The sequence below is a fragment of the Dermacentor silvarum genome, chromosome 5 (genome assembly GCF_013339745.2).
Source record: "Dermacentor silvarum isolate Dsil-2018 chromosome 5, BIME_Dsil_1.4, whole genome shotgun sequence".
Taxonomy (NCBI): domain Eukaryota; kingdom Metazoa; phylum Arthropoda; class Arachnida; order Ixodida; family Ixodidae; genus Dermacentor; species Dermacentor silvarum.
This window is the reverse complement of record NC_051158.1, coordinates 88982320-89004028: the sequence shown is the minus strand read 5'-3', so window position 1 is coordinate 89004028 and position 21709 is coordinate 88982320. Positions and strand designations below refer to the sequence as shown.

The 21709-nt window shown below is 43.2% G+C and overlaps 2 protein-coding genes and 1 long non-coding RNA gene across 3 annotated transcripts in view; 2 read left to right on the top strand and 1 right to left on the bottom strand.

Moving 5' to 3' along the window:
- LOC119453576 (neurofilament heavy polypeptide-like) overlaps positions 1–21709 on the top strand; it is a 512698-nt gene that overhangs the window by 204109 nt on the left and 286880 nt on the right. The gene's annotated exons all lie outside the window — the stretch shown is intronic.
- The window catches only part of LOC119453577 (tol-Pal system protein TolA-like), a 281346-nt gene that overhangs the window by 34971 nt on the left and 224666 nt on the right, over positions 1–21709 (top strand). The window lies entirely within an intron of this gene.
- Positions 12347–16114, bottom strand: LOC125945886 (uncharacterized). Its single transcript, XR_007467182.1, has 3 exons — positions 15971–16114; positions 15104–15207; positions 12347–13088 (listed from the first exon to the last, which is right to left on the bottom strand). It is a non-coding gene; the product is annotated as an uncharacterized LOC125945886 (long non-coding RNA).

Sequence of the window (21709 nt, the reverse complement as noted above, 5' to 3'; positions counted from 1 at the left end):
GATCGCTAAAGTACTCGAACTGTTCAAAAGGGCAATAAAACTGCGATATCTAATTACAGACCTATTTATATTTTCCAACATTTAGAAAAGGACTTGAGAAAATAATATTTCCTCCTGCTTCAGATTTCTTAGAAAACAAAACCTGTTAACTGACTGTCAGTATGCTTTCCGCAGAGGAAGGTGAACCCAGCTTTCCTTATTAGAACAAAAGGAATTGACATTGAGAAACTTTGAATTAAATCTGTTCACACTAGGGATTGTAATCGATTTCAGTAAAGCGTTCGAGTCTATTAATCATGAAGTTTATTAAAGAAGCTACAGTACTACGGTATTCGTGGCATTACTTTAGATATAGTGAAATCTTATTTAAAGCAGAATTGTCCATTTGTTGAATTTAATGGCATCTGCTCCCAGATCAAGCAAGTATAAGTTGGAGTTCCCCAAGGGAGAATACTGGGACTCCCATTTTGTAATGTCTGTGTAAGTTACCTTAATCTTGTCGATAGTGAGCCAAAATATATAATCTCCGCAGATGATACTACCGTGCTTTTTACGTCGAACAATATCGAAAGTCTAATTTCAACCGCAAATTCAGCCCTTGCTAAAATACATAGATGGTTACAGAACATTGGTTTACAAAAATAACACTGATAAAAAGAAAGCTATTCTATTTCAAGCCAAAACAAATGTCTGAACTTAGTGACGGACATTTAAATAGGCTCCCCAAGAATTGAGCTTGTCGGGTCTGCGATAACGCTAGGTGTGTTTTTTAATAGCCATATGTCATGAACTGATCACATAGAGATCTATGCAGGAAAACTTGCGCAAGTCGCTGGAATACTGTTCAATTTAAAACCGCGGCCATGCAATGTCAAACTTTTATACAATGTTCTCATTAATTCTGAGCCACATATACTACTGCTGTCTGGTGTGGTGTACGACGCCTGCTACCAACATAAATCGATTTTTGCTGCTTCAAAAAAGATTTTCGTACTATCTCTAATGATCGAGCAGATTCTCATACTGCACAACACATACACTTATGTACAACAACACCGATGTCACTTATTGTCCTGTTTTGCGTTTGTACGTGTTCTTCAGCGATTTTTCAACATGCCTGAATTTGTTGCATTATTTTAAGCATGAAATACTTTTAGCTCCCGTTGTAGGCGACCTTAAAGTGACTTTGAGCCAAAAGCAAGAGCCGTTATCCGGGCACTCAAAATGAGAAGATGTCGGTAAGTTGACAAGGAAATTTATTCACCCGTCGGCACACGTACAACTGTGGTATGAACATAGAGTACAATATAATGTATCGCACATGCAACACATCGCACTTGATATAAACAAAACAGGCGAGCAAACAAAATAGTAAATGGTATCTGCTTGACACTGGCTGTGCCACACATTGAAAATCACTATGACAATGTACATGCAAAAGCGTAAATGTCAGCGTCGCATTCACGAATGACACCCGAGGCACGTGCAAGTACAGAGAGTATACATAGGCAAACAAAATTTGGGCATTATTCGGGCTGTAGTAAAACTTTGTCTCAAAAGACGGTTAGTTACTGCGTAGACCAGCGGCGAATAAACTCGGTGAACTACTGTTCTTCAAGATGATCCTATATTATCACCCGTAGTTTTCACACTCTGGAGTACATTGCTGTATCTGGCTGCCGGAATCATTCTGCAATGTTGCGGAAACACCACAAAATTTAGCTAACGCTGTAGTAGACAAGACTCACAAACCGATCTCGCTGTCGTGGTGCCCGCACAATGGCTATTTGAAATATTCTTGCAACCAGCTTCCGGAAGGTTCGAGTTACAACGCACTCCTTTACTACAGGCATGCGTGTTGGTCTCTCTTTGTGCGCAATGTATGCTTTTATCATTCGCTACCATATCCCAGCGTTCAAGCCTGTCTCTCGTAGGTAGAATGCCCTACTGATATTGTCGATGAAAATCCTTCACTTTAGAAGGCAAATCCGGTGAAAAAACGGCTGTCCATGTTTGTGTAGTAGCTGTACCTGTAGGCACAAACGTCTCACACAACATTTCACAAAGCCTTGAAACTGGTGTCGTATTCCTTAGTTGCACGAGCTGGCCTTGTATATAAGCGCGCAGCCGCCGCATACTGCGGTGCTGGCGTTACCGCTGTCGGAAACAAGTTGCCTATACTTTGCGGCATAAGCGTTCGACGGTAATGACCCAGCCAATAAAGGAGCTGTGGCCTACTTGGGTACTCATCCTCATAAAGTAAGTCACATGTGCTCTTAGGGCACAGCAGCCTACCAAATGAAACTGTACACAGCAAGCTCCATCCTCCGCTGGCTTTCGTCAGATGCAAAAATTGCTGTGCTACGTATTGCGACTTGTTCAGCCAGAACTATGAGAAAATGAGTGTGTTTACTACGCGTACTGTTGGTGACGGCGGGAGAGCCACCTTTGCAGCAAACCACAGTTTACTGCACAATACATTCTTAATAAAGAAAGCCCTTTCTGCTAGAGGCAGTGGCGACGCAGTCACGGCTTCTGACTGTGCTTTAACGGAGCTGACAATGTCTCGCCACGTGTGAGGTGAAACACCACTTGTAGAAAATATTATGCCTAATATTTGCATATGCTCGGTCTGTTTAATGCTTCCTGGTAATGTTATTGCAGTCCGTCCTGAATTTAATCATTTCCCCATACTTATTTTACCCCTTGACAATGAGCATATTGATTATAAATAGGAAATACCTGTACAAGACTATCCCCATCCCTTAAGAACAAATTCATGTCATTTGCATAAGCTGACCATTTATGCCCCCCGTTCCTGACATAGGAACACCTCTTACAAGCAAGCTCCCGCTGAAACGCCTTAACAACAGGTAAGTCGCAAGCACAAACAATATAGGTGACAAAGGACAGCCCTACCGCACTCCCTCTGTCACATCAAACCTAGGAGTCAAAGTGCTGTTTAGTAGAAGCTCAGATTATGTTCCCGAATACAACATTCGCAGGATATCTACAAACTCTTCGGGGAAGTTACAGCATCGTAACACCTCAAATAAGTACTGGTGTTTTGCTTTGGCTTGGTCTAAGCTTAGAAATACTCCTGAAGCTTCACGCGCTGTTGTGTATAGTATGATATCGCGTGATAAGTGGAGAGATGAAAACATACTCCGACCAGGCACGGAACATGTTTGATGTACACTGACTCTTTTAGGCAATAATACCTTCATGCCATTTACAAGAAGGGTTGCCAATATCTTATAGTCTTTGTTGAGTAGCGTTATGGGCCTCCAGGATGAGGGTTCTGCAAGGTTGGACTCTGGCTATGGCAAGAGTACCACGTGGCTCCGATTAAACGATTTAGGAATACCTTCCCGTGCAAGAATTCCGTTAAGAGATACTAAGGCAGTGCTTACTTCTGGCCCGCAGGACCGGTAAGTTTGACTTCTAAGCCATCTGTACCGGTTGATCCGCTGTTCATAGATCGGGTAACATCAAAAACCTCTTGCAGATTGGTAGGAGACAATAAATTCTGGCCTTCTGTGTATTTTGCTTGGGGTAGAATATTACAAAAACCATGTATTTCTTCAGCAAGTTGGGCATTGTAAATATTTTCCAATGAGAATGTGTCTGAGAACCAGTTCCAAATTATTCTTTCGATATCTCGTCTCGCACCGCTCTGTGTGCCATCTTCTATTACAACCTTTTCAATATAAGAACTGCCATTTTGCCTCCTGCTGGATGTATGAGCCAGCCGCAGTACCTCAGGATCAGAAATTGGTTTGCTCGTCATCCACGCCTTTGCAGAGGCACGAGTGTACCAGCTCATAAGCCTATGGTATCATTCAGGCTGGTGATCTAGGTACTCGTACATTAGCTGTGTTTGGGAGCCACCATATCGTGCTACTCTTATACTTCTCAGGCACACACAAAGCTGCTCAGTCTCTTTTATTTTGCGTTTCCTGCTAGCTGCTATGCATGCCGACCTCCACCTTTCCGTTAAAGTGTCCCACGCTTAGATGTTACATTCATAATCGCTTACTGATATAGCTATTGCAGCTTTGAGCTCGGTTAGGGTAACCTGGTCAGGCAAAGAAGCAACGCGCAGTTTCCACATATCAGTGCGTTCACCTGGTCTTCCTTCGAGGTTAAGCCCGACAGTAAAAGCTCGATGATCTGAAATGTGTCGTGCGCCTGCAGGAAGATCGAGGATGCTGCACTAGACAATTTGGGATGTTAATTCAGGGGGGAAATACATTTGATCTTGACATTGTGATGGCCTTTTCTGCCATGTGGTCCCAAAATTTCCACCATGCATGTGCACTTAGGCATCTGAGAAATTGTTATCTTTCATTATACGAGATAATTCAGCTGCATGCGCGTTGGAAGCGTTTTGCCTTGCTCCTTGTGAGTCGTGCATAGAGTCGAGTACACAGTTAAAATCGCCATCCATGTAGAATGAATGGTTGTCTTAACAAAAATGGGGAGAACCTTGCAAATAAGTCATTGTGGTCTTGATGCTTGGCGGGACCATAGACATTCAATGCCCGAACTTTCTTCTCACCCCAGAAGCATTCAAAAGCTATGACACGACCTTCTAAATTAAACAGGCAGTAATTACCATGTAGAAGCACCCTACGAAAAACGACATATCCTGCACCGCGACATCGCCCTGGGTTATATGAAAAATATTTAATAAAAAAATTCATCGAAAAAATTAGCTTCCGGCTTGTTTCTTAAGTTATACTCGTGAAGAAATAGGTCAAATTTTTTCTCGCGTCAAAATGAATTACTTCTTTCTGTTTATCAGTGTCATTATGTGCTAATACATGATGAATGAGTTAGTTGCGTGCAAAATAGACTAAGGTAAATGGCTTACCACAAATAAGGTGCCCACTAATCGGCGTCCTACATTGTTGCAACAGCCAGAACGCACCAAAGTAAAAAAATAGCATAGGAGTATCACAGCAGCGAACACGAGTCGGGCACTGCTCATATTCATCACACCGGTTAGTCGGAAGCAAGCTGATTCCTAAAATACCAAGGTGGCAGAAGCTCGCACAGGACGGGAACGTGATGTCTGCGCCAAGCATCGTTCCGTCAACGCTACGTCAGCTTCGTGGGGAGTAGAGGAACAGCAGCCCTTACGGGCAGCAGAAGCGGTGTAAGGTTCCATCGTTAGTACGTCTCTGAATCGGAGACAACCTCCATGGTAGTGGTGTCTCGTGGCATTTTCTTGCATTCTTGGAGAGTGTCGCCGTTGGTTCTGATGACGTAGAAATCTCTGAAGACAGAATTCTTTGGCGTCTTTAGACGCCGTTTGACAGCGCATGCGCCTCTCATTCACGGCTGAGCTGGTACTACTCGCAAGCGTTGTCGTTGTCTTGATAACCGGCGTGATACTCGACGGACTATCTGGATACAGTTGGCCTCAGCTGCTCGGCGACTAAGTCAGAGTATATAATCACCCCGTCCAAAGGACGACGCCCACGAAAGATACTTCCTAAGATCAACCTCTAGGTGCAAGGCAACCCCATCCCTCGTACAGATCACATCAGGATTCTGGCTCTACACCTACAGGCAAACGGCAGCAACAATATATCGCTCCAACGCATCGACCAGTCGGTGGTACAGATCGGACGTCTTCCCAAGCGAGTCTACAACAAGCACCAAGGTATGCGAGAGTCCAACCTCCTGCGCCTCGTCCAAGCTTTCATCTGCTCGCGCATCACCTACTCCGCACCTTACTTACGTCTCATCCGCTCCGAAAGTGAACGGCTAGAGGCGTCACTTCAAAAAGCATACAAGATGGCCTTGACTCTTCCCATGTCCACAGCTACTCACAAGCTTATGGCTCTCGGCATCTCCAACACCATGAGCGAACTGATCGAAGCTGCCCTCACCCCGCAATACGAGTGGTTGTCACTCACACACGCTGGCCGCGCGGTACTGCAGCAAGTTGGGATCTCACCAACGAGGGCGGCCCCCAATTATATTTATCTTACACCGGAATATCGTCAAAATCTCCGCATCCCTCCCATCCCCAAACGGATGCATCCGGAACACCATGCCGAGAGACGGGCCGATCGTGCACGTCAATTCGAGAAACGCTCCAGCGGACGTCCGGATGTCACGTATACGGACGCCTCTTACCACCCCTCGAAACCAGCGATGGTGGCTGCAGCCGTCGCCCCACGCCGTAGCTGGTACACAGCCTGCAGCCTTCGCAACACAGAAACAGTCACCGCAGCAGAGCAGGTTGTCATTGCGCTTGCGCTAACCAGTGGCGTAGCCAGAAATTTTTTTCGGGGGGGGGGGGGGCTCAAGTTGCAACGCGGCCTCCTCCTTATAAACGTTGTCGAGGCATCAAATACACGAATAATAACTGCATTGCCATTGCCATTGCCAATGCCATTGTAGATTAGGTGCTGAAAACGAATTATTTAACGCTACGCACAATCAAGACAAGTAAATTACGTGTTTGTTTCCTAAAAGTATACCTTCGTATGTCCCAAAAATTGTGGCAGTAATAGCTGATATCAATGCTTCCGAGGTTTTTTTTTTTGGTCTATCTAATAACTAAAGAAAGTATCACGCGAACTTTAGAACTATATCAGTTCGAAACCAGCAAAGCAGTGCATGCAGCTGGTATGAAAAACGTAAAGGCCATAAAATGAACAAGTTGACAAATATTTTGATGAATATTTGTCATTTAACAACCTTGTTTACATTTTTGTACATATGCAACGGCCAGGGAAAAACCTCCATGACGCTGTCCTTTGTTGCAACGGATTGCGCAGGAGCCGATGTTACCGGTCGTATATTGTAATTGCACCGAAATTATAGTTGCAACAACGAGTACATATAAAAAGCAGAAGTTCCGCAAAATGTACATTAGAAATGCGAAGATAGAATGGAATATACAAATGCCAAGATAAGCGGCAAGAAAGTGTCGCGTGAAACCAAGTTCACTGCTTGTATACACAAAACCTCGCAACAAGATATTTAAATATACGTATCAGTCTGCAATGAATCTACGTATCTAAGGAAACGTCATTGTATATAAAACGTCAAACAAGACAAATAAACATGTTGCGCAGTCACAGATAGTAAGCTTCACCCATACGAATATAAAGACAGACGATCCAGACAAGAACAAAACTATGATCTCAGAAATTGTGATATGCATTTGGGCCATGCTGCGATCGCGACAGCACCATGTGGCTAGAATAAGAGAAAAATATTGCAGAAATCAATACGAAAATGCGTATTTTAACTGCCTGCACAGCGGCAACAATTATTCTGCACCCAAAGTCAAAGAAGGCTATTGCTTCGTTTCAAAAAATAAGTAAATGCATGTAGTTAAAAAGGAAAGAAATTAAAGGACAAACGAAAGCCACAGATGATGCGACAAGTTGATTTACCTAACATCCGAGTGCGTTTTTGGGAAACGCCGCGTGTGCCGGGCTTTCAATGAGCAAGGTTTGTCAAAATTGGTTATTGATGTCCCCGTAATTTTTGTATTCCGAGGATAATTTTGATCATCATGCTAACTGTTACAATAAACGGTGAAAATTTCTGTGGTTTTAAAAGCTAATGAACAGTCTTCATAATCATAATAGTTTTCATAATTACGAGCTTATATAGGAACGTGAAGGAACAGATATTTTTACAGGCATTCATTTTTGCTGCTTCGCTATCTAAACGATAAATTTCACTCGGCGGGGAGGTTTAGCGAAGCGTTCAGTAACTTCGGATACGTTGATGGCGACGTCTCTGTGGGCGTATAGAAGCGCCAGCATAACCATGCGTTCCTCATTGTAAAGCGCAAGTGGTTTTTTTAGTAATCTCATGTTTGAAAATCTCCTTGCGCAGGCAGTGGCACTGGAAGGGCGACTAGAATATGCAGCAGTTTGTACTACAGCACTGCACGGGCCGATTTTTTCAGCCCGGACCCGGCCTGGGCCCGTTTTTACGTTGGGCTGCCCGCCCGAGCCCGAACAAAACTTTTATGGCGAGACCCGGGCCCGGCCCGGAAATAATCTACGTTACCCGCCCGGCCCGGCCCGCCACCCCTTTACCTTAGGCCCGAGGCCCGGCCCGAGATCGGCTCGAAACCAGCCCGAACCCGGCCCGAGATCGAAAAATACATGTTTTTCAGAATTGAAACGCCCGAGAATAACTCGCTGCACGTTACATGTACACCACCAGAAAGCCCGAGTCCGGCCCGGGTCAAAAAGCACACGCCGTGCCCGAGCCCGGCCCGAGCCGTGAAAAAACTGCTCTAGCTGGGCCGGGCCCGGGCTTTCGGGTAAGCCCGAGCCCGTGCAGTGCTCTAGTTTGTACACATGTACATATAACCTGCAGTCTCCATGATAGAGGGCATCTATTCCTGTGCTAAAACCTAAAAACACTTCGATATCGTTTCCTCAGCACCACGCTCGACAAGGTAGACAGCCGTCCTCTTACGGAAGCCACAATTCTTGGTCCCTGGTCCCAGCCGACATCGGAATGAACTGCTTTAAAAGCGCTATTACGCTTTTTAAAAGAAACAGGACTTAGTGAAAAACTATAGAATCTGCGGACTGATACGTTTCTTTTAGTTTTTTTTTAATCTTCTTTTGTTTTCGTAATCTTTTCTGCCCTTACCCCATCCATCTGGGCAGAGTAGCCAATCGGACACTTAACCTGGTTAACCTCTCTGCCTTTCACCTCTTATTTTCCTTCCTTCGATATCGTTGGTATCCTTGTTTACGTACCCTGCACAAACAGTAAGCTGTTCGATTCCAGCAATATCCGTCGTTTCGTTAGCAAGTACGGAGAAGCAGCCTGCAGCGTTCACTTTCGCATCTAGGGTTTCTTTGATAATTTCACCACAAATTTATATAATTTGGTTTTGTACGTCTGGTTTAAATACGAGGCATTACTGGGGCAACTTTCCAAATGGCTCTTCAGATGTGTATCTCCACAATCAGCTCTCATGGGAAGAAGCGCTCTGGAAATAGCTGTATTTTCAGCGGGAACAGCGCTTAAACGCCCTTTGGATTATGCAATGTGCCAGCTACATTAGAGCGCATGATGGACTCTCCTGCGCGGCTATAAGTGATCAACATGCCTTTGTTACCTGGGCGATGTGATTGTGTTTTCGCAGGCCTTTGAGAGCCAACTGCGGCACCTCACGACCACCCTGTCCGTGTTTCGCAGTGCTTGCCTTCCGCTAAACTGTTCCAATTGCCATTTCGGTCGTTGCGAAATTACCATAATTGGCCATCTCGTAAACGCCGCAGCAACTCAACGTGATTCACAGAAAGTTCGCGCTATGCGAAATTTCCCTGTACCATGTTCAACAAACGATTATGGGCTTATGTACCATGTTCAACAAACTTTTATCGGCTTATGCTGTTATTTCCGGCGATTTGTGAAAAAATTTGCCGACATCACCAGCCCCAAATGCGGAGCCGCTTCATGCTCTTTTGATCATATGCTCTGGCTGTGCCCAGCCATAGAAAACTGTATACTTGCCACAAAGGAACAGTGGGAGGTGTTCCAAAGAAGCGACCACCACCACATCCAACTCCAGGCAGTCCAGAGGGCCCACGACATCGCAACGGGATGTCGCCTCCCGGTGCCATCGTGGGCGGAGCTCACGATGGCACCGGGAGGCGCCATCGGAGCTCCACCTGGCGGTTTCTCAGGACCAATAAATGTTCTTGTCACAGTCACATCGCTCGGCTTCTCACTGACCTTCTTAAGAAAGATGCCTCTTTCTCTTAGGGACCACGGCAAGAGAACGCCTTCTCTACCCTGATTGAGCGGCTTACAACTTCGCCAGTTCTGTCACACTTTGACCATTCTGCGCCCACTGAAGTACGAACTGACGCGAGTGGCCATGGCATCGGCACTGTCCTCGCTCAGCGTCAACAGGGCCAAGACCGTGTCATCGTTTACGCTAGCCGCCTTCTTTCCACGCCCTAGCGAAATTACATCATTACTGAGACGGAATGTCTCGCGCTCCTGTGGGCGGTTGCGAAATTTCAATGGCACCTTTTCGGTCGCAGCTTCTGGGCCGTAACCGATCATCACGCCCTCTGCTGGCTCTCCTCTTTGGAGGACCCAACTGAACAACTTGCGTGTTGGGCATTGTGTCTGCAAGGATATACCTTTCCTATACTGTATAAGAGCGTCTGCATAGAGACGCTGACTGACGGTCCTGACGGTCCTGACGGCTGACTGACTGATGGTCCCGCAATCCCGTGGATCAACCGCACGATACCGATGCTGACTTGGACATCTGTATTTTGTCCTTCTATGGCTTTCTCCGTATTGGCGACGAGCGACGTGAAGATCCTGTTCTTCGACGACTTGTGGACCGCCTAAGCTCCTCGCCCAATGACCCTTCCCTCCGGATTTTCGCCTTGCGCGATGGAACATTATATCGTCGTAGCATTCATCCTCATCGCCCGGAGCTCCTCCTAGTCTTTCCAAAACACCTCCGTCTGGCCGTGCTCCAGCAACTTTACGACGCTCCTACTGCTGGACATCTGGGTATCACTCGTACTTACGACCGCCTGCGGCGCGCTTCTTCTGGCAGGTATTTATCACTCTGTACGCCGTTATGTCGCTTCTTGCGACCTGTTTCAGCGACAGAAGACGCCTGCTGTGCGTCCTGCTGGTTGCTTAAACCTATTCATATCCCTACAGTGCCCTTCCTCCGTGTGGCCCTTACAAAAATTTTTAATGTGTTTTTTAGAGAGTCTTTTGAACTTGTTCGATAGAATTATATTGTGTTTATTTTGACTGCTTATAGAATTTTCCTATAGAGTTCCAACAGTTATTTGGCCACCGCATTCTTAAAGGAACTCTGAAGACACAATTCTATAGAACATTCCTACGGAGTTCCTTTTAAGATCCTAAAGACAAATTTCTATAGAACATTTCTATGGAGTTCCTTTTAAGATTGTAAAGACAAATTTCTATAAAACATCTCTACGGAGCTCCTTTTAAGATCATAAAGACAAATTTCTATAGAACATTTCTATTGAGTTCCTTTCAATATTGTAACGACAAATTTCTACAGAACGTTTCTACGGAGTTCTTTTAGAGATCCTAAAGACAAATTTCTATAGAACATTTCTATTGAATTCCTTTCAAGATTGTAAAGACAAATTTCTTTAGAACATTTCTCTGCGGTTGCTTTACAGACCCAGAAGACAAATCTCTATAAAACCTATGTCGATGTTTGTAATGTGCTTGTACTTTGCCGAGGTTCTAGAGAACTGTGCTGTAGGCATTAACGATTACAGTAAATGCAGTGGCAAAAATAATTGGCACTACAACCACAAAGTGATCTGTTTTAAACGTTTATTGCACTTCAGACTAGATACATGCATCATACATACTACATACACACTTTAGAACAGTCAGCATACATGCTTCAGCCTAGAACTTGCAACACACAAACTGTAGCTGCCAATGCGCTTCACGGATCAAGCTGGTGGCGCTAACATACGAAACAGGAAAACATTTGTGGCACACTCGACTGGAGTTGACATCTGAGAAAAGCAGGCTTGTCTAAGACAAGAAAGCTTGGCATTAAAACTGCAGAAGGACCTGCTGTTCCAGCAATGCACATTAAACGGTTGGATACTAAAGCCTGAAAGTAGATTCATATCAATTTGCACAGATATATGTGCACTGCAATGTTTTGCGTCAGCTCCACAAAACCACACTAAACTTATAAAACACAGCATTCTGGTCTATTTTGAAGTGTAAAAAGAACACTGGCAGTCCTTGTAAAAATGCAGCAAACAGTGGTACTCCTGGAGAAGTGCATCATATATTGTACAAAGCTTAATAAGCTTGAATGTTGTTATAAGGCAAATTTTGAGATCAGGCACAATATTCCAAAATTATGCTGGGAAATACAAACATGACTGACGCGCACCAATACCTAAGAAAACGATTTAGCTCAGGAGCTCCTATGCATGTGAATAGTGAAATCGTTTTTCTTGGCAACCACAGGACTGAACTTGATGTTTGTTATTTAAAACATTTTTTATTGGTGTTATTTACATTTAGACCAATTTTTATTAAGAATGGTTGAAAATTGCACGATTAAAAAAAAAACTTATGTTTAGAACTATAACTCACAAAAAAAAAAATAGCAAGCACAATTCTGTTCTGCAAATCGGAATTGGCCTCGAGCTTTAGCTAAGGACCAACTCCGATGTCCCTCTTTAAATACGTGTGAAATTCCTAAATGGTTTTGAGACAACCACAAGGCTATTTTGTATTAAATTTGTAGCATTTGAGAAAGTTAAGGTCTAGCGGTTGTTGGAAGAATTTCAATTCAGAGCCTAAAGTAAAAATTATTAAAAACAGGCAGGTTTAAAGAAAAGTAAAAGCATGAAGTTTAATAATCCCCAACTCTGCAATAAAAACACATATCACAGTTCTGCAGACTGGATCAGCTATGTCTTAAGTCAAGGAATTTGATATATGAATTTACAGCTTGCGTGAAATGTTCCAATGTTTATAAGCATTTTGCACGTCCTACTCACAAATTAATGATTGTATTTTAGAGCAGTATATGATACGTCAATTTCGCCAACTTTAGTTATGGATTAGGTGCAACTAACAGAACTGTGATATCACTGTTTTTTTAGTAAGAGTTGTTAACTTAATAGCTTCGTTTCTTGGAATTTTCGTGGATTGGTATGAAACGTCACTTGAATAAAAAATGTTACATCATGCTTGTGCTATGCAAATGATGCTTTTTTGAATGACGTGTTTACTTTGATTTAATATTGCTTTCCCATTTTACCTAATTCCTTCCTGGAGGCATGTAAGGCTTTAGTGAGGTATAAACAAATAAATGTAAATTATTTAATACTTAAATAAATAAATAATGTGGTTTGTCTCAGCATTCCAGTTTTTACCACCAGTATGACCTGTATGAAGCTTTGGCTACTGCTCACATGTTGCAAGTTCATTCTTACATGATCGCCCACTACTTCACTTCCTGGAAAGCAGCGAGGAAAGGCTAGCTTTTAACCTCGTTGGTTCCGCCTGGTACTCTGCCACGGTGAAGCCTGCAAAATACAATTGAAAATCATTTTAAAAAGGTGTAATGAACATTTAGCCATAATGTATAGGCAGGCGCAAACATGTCACAAATATATATATCTACAAATGTGGTATAAATATTTATATGTATATAGTTGTAGCACTACACTGTTTCATTTAAGTATTTCAAAAAAAATTATAACAAGAAAGTAGCAGAAGTATCTCCGTGAAGAGGGACACGTTCTCAGGCAATCACTTTTGAGAATATTTTCACTTTCATTTTGTGACACTAGAACTAGGCCAATGCACCGACACTAGAATGCCATTGCTAGTGACAAAAATAAAATGTCTCCAAAAGACAGCAGCCCAGTCACACATTAACGTCATCTTGTAATGACAACACATTTTAAGTTTAACATATGTAAGCAAGCAGGAACACCCATGAACTAAGACTCCTATATAACATCGCGCTATGCATAGCAAACAAATTTTTGGAAGAAAAAGAGAATGATCTACTGGCTTCTATTGTTCAGCGGGTGAAAAAGTATTACATCTGTCGGTCGCCATAGTTCGTATGTGCTATGCGTAATATGGCAGTATTGAATTTCTCACGTGGAGCTTGAGATTTTGAGCAATCATGATAACAATGCATTTAACTATCTGTTGCATGGGGACCAATCAGACTTTTTTAGGGTTGTTTGCAATGAAAAGTTTGCAATGCCAAGTTTGGACTGCCGTCTTCAATTTCGCATTGCTTTCACAGGCAGAGGAAAAAATTGGCTTTATCGCTCAACCACTGGTCCGTATAATTTTCTCTCCTAGGCGCATGTTGAGGCACCGGCCAGTCTGCGCCATGTACATTTGACCAAATATGCATATGATCACAGAAATAGACAACACTACCCCTGACAGACACAAGACAAATTTAGTGGTATCTTTAATAAAGCAAGTCTCCCTGGCCAGGGTGCCTTTCTTAGTTCACTTGTACACTGCTATGCACATGTATTTCTAGCGAAAAATAAAGCAGGCAGGATATGCGTGGCAGCCCGCAAGTGAATTGAGAAAGGCGAGCAGGCAAGGGAGGCTTGCGTCGGTGAGAAATACCACCAAATTTGTCCATTACGTGTCACAGGTAGTGTACTGTACTCCATTCACATGTGGTCAAACTTGCATAGGGCAAACTGGCCGGTGCCTAAACATGTGCCTAAGAGATGACCATATTTCACTCAAAAGACCAGTATGCTTGTCCAACTTGGCCATGCATTGTCACAATAGGGCATAATGTAGGATTAAGATTGTTCATCTGTGTTCACCCAGACTGAAAAATTAACTAGAGAAATCAGTGAGGCATACCACATAAATAAGAAGACATGTGTGAGCGAGCTTTCATTATTAATGCACGAAAAAAAGATATCCTTTCTAGATGACAAGGGAGCGAAATCAGTCTGCCTATTTATTACTGAAGTAACTGAGCAGAGCGAATACTCACCTTCATATTTATTTTGAGCAAATTCAAGCTAATCAAATGTGCATTTGCGAGACACAGTTTTTCTGGGAACAGGACAGAAATAACTGGGAAGATATTAATGATAAACAATGGTGTGCACACTACGTGCTTAGACTTGTGACATATGTGGCAAACTAGGCTACAAATTCTTACGTGCACAGATAACTGCATGAGCTTGCAGCACAAACAGGAAAAATATGGAAATAAATGCAACAGCATAGGAAACAGTTTTAAGACAATAAAACCAAACTAAAAAGCGATAAACATACTGTGTACTAAACAAAAATAAAATTTATGTTGCAGCCAAACAATTTATGCAGGAAAAAATACTAAACATCAGGACATGTTAGGTCTAGTTTTATACAGAACATGATAATGTGTGCATAATCTTTACGCAAACATGTAAGTAAGTTGAATACAGTTGCATAAATATTTATCCTCTTTAGTAAACTGCATAAACTAATGTGTCGCTAAACTGAACCATGAATGATACCAAGATCCAACTTTTTTGGAACATGTACATTTCATACATACCTGACATGAGCATCCAGCCATGCTGCTGCAGGCACTCGTATGGGGTCTGCATTTCTGGGGGCTCCTCCTTTTAGTGGACACTGTTGCGGGCCAAGGCCTCGCCACTACAAAATGAGTTGTGTTAGCTTATAGCAGTGGAGCAATAAAGCTGTCATATCGTAAACACATGCAAGGAGCACATAAAATAGTCACGAAAACAATGTCTGCACTAGTACATGATGGCAAGAGAGAAAAAGGTTGAAATTATTGAATGGCTTGATAAATGGACCTCTTCATCAAAGTAAATTTTTGGGCACGTCGCGACTGCACATTACAATGTATTTCAAAATTTTTTGGAGAGTAGTTTTTTTTTATTACTTAGATTAAGCAACTTTCCCCTACCATGTTTATTGATGTGAAAGTTATGTCAGCACAGCTTGTCATGAAAAGAAAGCTATACTAGTAAGTAGCAAGCTGTGATTGGCTTACATTTTTTTCCTGCTGCTCGTAAGCCTAAAACCTCGTAAGCAGAGATTACCCACAACGTCGAAGCATTTATAAGCAAGGAAACGTCATTGAAAGAATCGGTGAAGAGGCAGGTGGATCGTTACTATGTAACTGCAGCAGAAAAACGGGAGCTCACGCACAGGTGCACAAGATGATTTCCGAACGTAATCTATCTCAGCGGAAGAAAACGCTTATCAGAATTATCAATTCCGCATTGTGGCAACAAATTTGCGTAACTAAATTCTGACAACCAGTGCGCCGCAAGCATCAGCACAGATTTCACTGTTGTCGTGGGTGTTCTATTCCCTACGTCCGCAAGGCACTCTATGCACACGATAAGCACGCACAACACACGTGTAGTTAGCAACTACGATTGCTTACCTTTTGAACAGTACGATGAGATCGAAAAGAGCTCTCCGAGTTGCCAGTGCTGCGTCGACGATGTTGATCCAACATACATGCGGTTGCGTAATGGACGAGCTGAGGCACGCTAATAATACGCATTATTTCATCGCGACGTCCACAAAACTTTCCACGACCACCCAAGACAAAGGGAACACACTCCACGGCATGAAAATCGTTGGTCCACATTTGCCTGGCGCGCCACGCATACGGCGAGTTTGCAGCGAGACGCAGGCTACCTTCCGGCACTTTCATGCACACGAACTACACCACATTTCATTACGGCAAACCTAAAAACACACGATCAAACAAACACATCGAAGCAGCGTGCACTACCGACCGGCACATTCAAGACGGAGGAATAACAACACGACTTATTTTACCGGCCGCGTGGATGGATGGATGGATGGATGGATGAGGCTGAACCCTTTAAATGGGACCGGCGCCGCCAGCGCCGTCTGTATACTTGTGAGGCTGTTATGGTCTCCGTGATGCCAGCAATAATAACCACTACAGCACGTTTTTGTGCCATTTTGTGCCCAATTACGTATATATATGTTGCGAGACAAAAGGAACCATCGACCAGTCTATATTGTACACTACAATTTAGCGCAGGAAGAAATTCCATGACCAATTCGTGCTTTTGAATCACTCATGCCGCAAGTAGCCAACAAAGCATGGCCTTCGAGATCTGGTTATGTGATCCTGAGAAATCCGTGGCTGCGGGCGTGATTTGAACGATTTGAACTCCGATCACCTGCCTTAAAGCGCCTAAATGACATTTCCCGCAGCCGTTAGCTGCGCTACTTGGGCCGTAACTTCGGTTTAAGTAGCTTCCTGCTGTCTTCAACATTGAATGTAGCCCAGAAATTTTTGACACAATCTCGGAGGTACACATGGCAGTGTGCGATGTTTCCGTGTACTTTGTAATTGTCCGTCGCAAAGCAACAAATATGCGATGGTTCTTAATTTTGCTCGTGTGGCGCCGGTTATACCCATGTCGTCCGTATCGTGCTTTCGTGTCGGTGTGTTTATCGTGCGCGGATTGCACTCATGTCGTTCGTGCCTTCTCTGTATATCGTGCGACCTACGAAGATTGCTCGAAAAAACCGCATGTCTCTGCAGCGTGCATGCGTCGCATTTTGGTGACGTAGGCCAAAATGTGCGGCGGCGTTCTGTGTGTTTGCTGCCAAGTGCTGCAGTCACTGCGTTCCAGCAGATAGACGCGGCTGCTTACGCATAGTTTTGTTTAGTCTTCCTTGGTCATCTTTGTGATTCACCTGCATCGGCGATAGAAACCACAATGCGCTTCCTTGACGTTACTTTGTGTAATTTTGCTTTTTGTTTTGTTCGCCTTCTTCAGGAATTATAAAGATGCTCTTGCTTGATAGTAAAAACCCATGAAACGGGTTTGAAATAATCAGGCTTTTTATTCCTTGGAAATTGGCGCGAGTGGTAATTTTACAAGAGCTTAGCAACAGCTCTGTACATCGAGCTAAAAAGCAAAATATCTAAACGTGTTACAGTACGTGAATCTTACTATTATGTGTCAATATCTCAGTACGTTCTCTGCTGAGAACGATTGTCCAATTCGCTCTGAACTAGCGTATATCATTTTTTTTTCATATCATTTGTTGCAAGTACAAAAATTTGCATGGTTGCACTGTTGTCTTTTCGAGTTAAAAAGACACTTTGAGATATTATTCAGCAGTATTCGACACCTTCTATTGAAACGTTTAGAGTGCAAATATAGAGCCATTCTATAGAAAGGCCGCACGGTAGCTTCTTTAAGCGTCCTATAAACGTTCCTCTATAGAATTCAGTGCATATGTGAATACACGCACTATAGAACGCTTATAGAGTGGGAATGGAGGGCCAGTCTATAGGCAGCCACAATAGAAGTGCTACAAACATTCCATAACATTCTTCTATAGAATTTAATACATATGATGTCAATACACCCTCCATACACGGTGTTTCACGTAACTTGAGCCAAACTTTAAAAATATGCAAATGCCACGTTGCTGGACCGAACTATCCAAACCAAGGTAATGTTGTTAGCCGTCGCTTGGAGATACTCACATAATTTTTTTGCATTCCCCCTAATTAGATAATTAGTCTTAAATAATTAATAAACTTCTGAAGTATTGCCGCGCGACTGGCCGTTCGAGGCACTTTGCGTGTATTCCCGGGATTCTTTCACACTCGTAACAACACTTTTATGCAGCATGTATTAAGCAACAGAAATATGTGTCGCGAGTATTTCATGTTGCGCTGCAATTTTCTCATTGATAATTTTTATCTAATTATAATACTTGAGAAGTTCAATAATTATTTAAGACTAATTATCGAATTAGATGGAATGTAAAAATAATTTGAGCATCTGAGGGCGACGGCAAACATTACCTTGGTTCTCTCCAACTACGTTGCATTTGCATATTTTTTTATGTTTGGCACAAGGTAAGTGAAACACCCTGAAGAATGCTTAAAGAGCGCGAATAGAGAGCCGCTCTACAGACAGACCACATTAGAACTGCTAGAAATTTTCTATAAACAATCTTCTATAGAATTTAGTACATACGATGTAAATGCAACCTCTATAGAACTTTTACAGAGGGCGAATGGAGAGCCAGTCTATAGACAGGCAGCATTAGAAGTGTTAAAAACGTTCTATAAGCATTCTTCTATAGAATTTAGTACATATGATATCGACACACCCTCTAGAGAACGTTTATAGAGAGCGAATGGACAGCTTGTCTATAGACAGGTCACATTAGAAGTGCAAAAAACTTTCTATAAACGTTCTTCTATAGAATTGAGTACGTAAGATATCAATACACCCTCTATAGAACATTTATAGTGGGCTAATTGAGAGCCAGTCTATAGACAGGCCGCATTACAAGTGCTAAAAACGCTCTATAAACGTTCCTCTATAGAATTTAGTACATAAGATATCAATACACCCTCTATAGAACATTTATAGAAAGCCAATGGAGAGCCATTCTATAGAGAGGTCACGTTAGAAGTTCTAAAGACGTTCTTTAAAGAATACTTTATAGAATTCAGTACATATAACGTCAATACACCCTCTATTGCACTTTTATTGTGTGTGAAATGACATGTTTCTATAGACAGGTTGCTTTAGACTTCGTATAGAGATTCTATGCAGACGACTCTATAGAGCGCGAGTTCCTATAGAGTTCCTTTTGACTTCATAGGAACTCATTAGGAGTTCTAAAGGAACTCTAAATTCATTTTCGTAAGGGGGGCCTCGAGCTCCATGGCGCTTTTCCAATTTCCATCAAAGGGAATAAGTGGAATTCTGTAGCAACAGATTATGCCAAGAGATTAGCCTTCACGCGAGCGATGCCAACCAGTTACGCTACAGATGTCGCTGACTTCTTGCGATACGACGTCATCCTGCACCACGGCGCCCCTCGCCAGTTACTTACGGATCAGGGACGCTACTTTCTATCGAAGCTCGTCGATTATGTGCTCCGCTCCTATTCTACAGAACACCACATTGCTACCGCGTACCACCCTCAAACGAACGGCCTCACCGAACGACTCAACCGCACACTAACTGAAATGCTGGCCATGTACATTTCCGGCGATCACCGTGACTGATACGTCGCTTTGCCATTCATCACTTTTGCATATATAACTCGTCCCGTCACGATACTGCCGGATTCTCACCATTTTACCTTTTGTAAGGCCGCGACCAAACTTGCCCTTCGACGGGTTGCCACCTTCTGAAATACAATCACCCAGCACTGATTACGCCCGCGATGCTATTTCCGTGGCCACCCAGGTCCGAGGAGTCAGCCGTCATCGCCTCACAGTCTAGCAAGCTTCTCAAAAGCGACGCTACGACCATCGGCACCGAGAACCGCATTTTCACCTGGTTCCCTTGTTATTCTCTGGACTCCTTCACGTCGCGTCGGCTTGTTAAAAAAACCGTTATTCTGGTCCGTACCAGGTCTTACGTCAGCTGTCTGACGTGACGTACGCGATCGCCCCAGTCTATCAGTCTTCAGTGCCTCCCAACGTCACCAGCGACGTTGTTCACGTCGCAAGGCTCAAGCCTTATGTCCCCTCATTAAGTGAGGCTCTATTAGCCCCGAGAACGACCTACAGGGGCGCTGCGAGCGCCGCTCGCGTGACGTCAGGGCACGGACTCGCGCCTGTCATCTGCTGCCGTTCGGGCGTTGTCCGGGTGCCTTGTGCAGTGTTTCCGTTTGTTCGCTGTCGTTCCCTGTGCTTGTATACTTATGACGGTCATCTCAAATACATTTTACGACGTCTTCATTCGCGCAAACTTATTCAAAGAGAGTATTTCCAGGACGACAATTTATTTCTCAAGGGCAACGCTGCAGTGCCAGCCGAAGGAGCTCAGACCAGCCTATTGCGTGTTTTTCATGCGTGGATCTAGACTTTGCAGATTGAGGGACTAATAAAAATGCATAAATAGCACGTGACCAATAAAGGCATAAACGCATAAACATAGCACACAAGAATCCAGTTAGGATACCATAACTACATATGACTGCTACATTTACCTTGATTGTATCCCATTAAAACGTGTTTGCTTTTTACGAGTAAGGCATGGTATAATATCTAATTTTTCATTTATGCACAGAAACGCTCGGCAGTAACACGAGGACCTGGCAGTGCAGTTTATATTCAACCAGCACCTCTTTTTCCTTTAACTGCGTCTCAAAATTAGGCCGTTCTTCAACGGTTAATATCAAGTGGCGGTAATTTGAAATATAGCTGATTGAGGCTTACAGCTATTTTCACAATACGCAAAGAATGTACCAATATTTATTTACTGTTCCGTGCTACACGTTCAATACACTTGTGCAATTTACTGCTGCTTGTTTCTTGAGGAACAGACATCACGAATCTGTTTGGCAAACTGAAACATGCTGCTCTGGCCAAATTTTTAGTGAGATATGCCTTTTGGACCGTATGGCTGCAGCTAGAAAGAAGCCGAAGCCTTATTCATTAGCAGTGTGAGGCTTATTGAATATATCATTATTCCCCTGTGGAGGTCGAAAATCAAGTGAATTCATTTGAGGATTGTGGTGTCTTCTCTATGAGGCGGGCATGTGAGGTTCTCTTTTATGTACTCACGAAGCGAATAGTTCTCAGTTTGTGTGTTTGCATAACGCAGGATCGAGAGATGGTGAGGCAGAAGGTGTTTGAATTTTTCTCTTCAGCGCAGCCGAAGCTGCGCTGTTAGCTTAGAGTATACCTTAGGCATTGAAATTGACACTTAAAGAACTGCTTCATGGTTTCAATTCAAAGTTGTAGGGAACTGATGGGTTTCGTGAATAATGCGTGCCTCGCCATAACCTCAGTCGGTAGATTTAGTTGCGCAAGGGCTGTGCCATGATGTCGATAAAGGCAACTGAGGGTCACTGTGAAATATTTTCTCGCGTGCAATTGATAGGCTCTCGATCTTAACCACGAAACTGTTCTTTCATGTGATTGCTGTTATGGTGTTCGTGAAGTATATACATACTATACCGGACCCGCCGTCGTGTTAACAGCCGTCAGCTATGCGTTCTCTGGGCGCCTGTTTTAGAGAACGGTGAAAGTATTAGCAAACGTTTTCATGCAAAATGCGCGCCTAACTCTTCCTCTTACGCATTAATAAAGTAGCCATATTTGACTAGAACAACTCACCATAGTAATAAGAATCATCATAAAAGA